At 27.9% G+C, this 2120-nt stretch overlaps 1 long non-coding RNA gene across 1 annotated transcript; it reads right to left on the reverse strand.

Annotated features, from left to right (window-relative positions):
- Window positions 1–968: 968 nt before the first annotated feature.
- Window positions 969–1790, reverse strand: LOC128647643 (uncharacterized). Its single transcript, XR_008400371.1, has 2 exons — window positions 1745–1790; window positions 969–1304 (listed from the first exon to the last, which is right to left on the reverse strand). It is a non-coding gene; the product is annotated as an uncharacterized LOC128647643 (long non-coding RNA).
- Between the last annotated feature and the right edge of the window lie 330 nt (window positions 1791–2120).

Consider the following 2120-nt stretch of genomic DNA (forward strand, 5'->3'; position numbering starts at 1 on the left):
CTCTCTCTCTCTCTATTTTGATCTCTTTTTCACTCTCTTTCGCTCTGTTACTCTCTCTCTCTCTCTCTCGATCTCTCTCTCTTTCTCTCGATCTCTCTCTCTCAAACCCTCTCTCTCTCTTTCGCTCTATCTCTCTCTATTTATGTCTCTCTCTCTATTTATTTCTCTATTTATTTCTCTCTATCTATTTATTTCTATATCTCTATTTCTTTCTGTCTCTCTCTATCTCTCTCTCTCTCTCTCTCTTTCGCTTTGTCTCTCGTTCACTCTCACTCTCTCTCTTTCACTCTCTCTCTCTCTCTTTCGCTCTCTCTCTTTCACTCTCACTCTCTCTCTTTCACTCTCACTCTCTCTCTTTCACTCTCATTTATATATATATATATATATATATATATATATATATATATATATATATATATATATATATATAGAGAGAGAGAGAGAGAGAGAGAGAGAGAGAGAGAGAGAGAGAGAGAAAGAGACATTTACAATTTTAAAAAGATATAATTTTATAAAGATAAATTTGTACATAATATAAGATAATTGACATAATTTACAATATTGAAATTCATTTCACGTATATCTAAACATTTTTTTTTTTAATATATTTTTCAAAATACTCAATTGAATACGTAGTCATGAACTAACATATAAGTGTATTCAATCATTAGTATATAAAATAAAAAATTATAAGCTCAATATCTCAATTATTATTAAAAAAAAAATTATTTTAAGATTGTAGTAAATAGTATTGAGTTTGTGAACTATACAACATGATTTATATATTTTATTATTAAAAAATTAAAAAATGTCTCATATATATATATATATATATCTAAATATATATATATATATATATATATATATATATAATTTTTTATTCTTAAATTTAAAATTAAAAACTTATTTAAAAATAAAATAATAGAATTCATATATCCAAGAATCATAGACATAAAAAATTACACAAATTTATATTCAAATTTTAAATATTTTTAATCAAGTTTTTTAAAAATTAAAATTTTTTAAACATATCAACTTTAGTGAATTCCTGAAAACAAAAATATAAATAATATGATAGAAATAGAATTTTTAAATATAAATTTTTGATAAACTAATCTAATATCATCTCTGTTGCTGGTCCGTCATCCTCAGGGTAATGGAAACCAACATAAATATTATCCGGAGCTGGGAAACGTCGTCGAATACTATTGACTACACACGATGGTATAGGTTTCCTATTTCTTGGACCCATTTCGCCATTTATCCATGTTGAAAAGGCTCTATATGACAGTTTACGATATGCTCTATTTCAAAAAAGAGAAGTTAAAAATTAGCTGTTATAAAAATAAAAATGAATATATATATACATTTATCAAGTTGATAAAATTGAGTTCAGCAGCGTGTAGTTACATGGGATCCAGCTCTGATTGTCTAAGATGCCATTGTGTTAAAATAACTTAAATAAGTCTGCTGTTTGCACATTTTTCATAGGCTTACCGACAAAGTAATCACAGATGTAAAGAGTATATTAACATTATTGTGCAGGTAATGCAAAAAAGGTGCTATTGTAATTGCGGGAATATTTATCTTTTAAATCAATATAAATTCAGGGGTACACTGTCAGTTTTATCTAAATGTGTTTTTTTTATGCTAAAGTATATATTGACTATTAAAACTATATTTTCGAACTATAACAAAATAACGGTTGACTCTTCATTAAAAATTTTTAATGAATTAAAATTACCTTTGCGTAATAGCTTGTCGGGATTGACTACGCATTGGTCCAAGACTTCCTATTATTTGGGCAACACAGTTTAGGAAACCCTGATCATTTTCATGTATGTGATTTTCAGACTCGCAAATACATGATTTACCATCTGGTATGTGGTACAGAATCTCTTCCTTTTCACGACAACAAATGCTTTCAATTATGGAAGGCATAAGTTGACAGTTACCACAAAGACACCATTCTAAATTTTCAAGACGAATAGAATTTTCATCGATTGAATAACTTTGATTTTCTGAATCGTCAGCAGATGACTCCCTTTCAAGTTCTTCTACAGATCTTCTTGGATCCCATTGATCACTTTGGGAAACATCTATTTCTCTTATCTCCGCAT

The sequence above is a fragment of the Bombina bombina genome, chromosome 2, assembly GCF_027579735.1.
Source record: "Bombina bombina isolate aBomBom1 chromosome 2, aBomBom1.pri, whole genome shotgun sequence".
NCBI classification, from domain to species: Eukaryota; Metazoa; Chordata; class Amphibia; order Anura; family Bombinatoridae; genus Bombina; species Bombina bombina.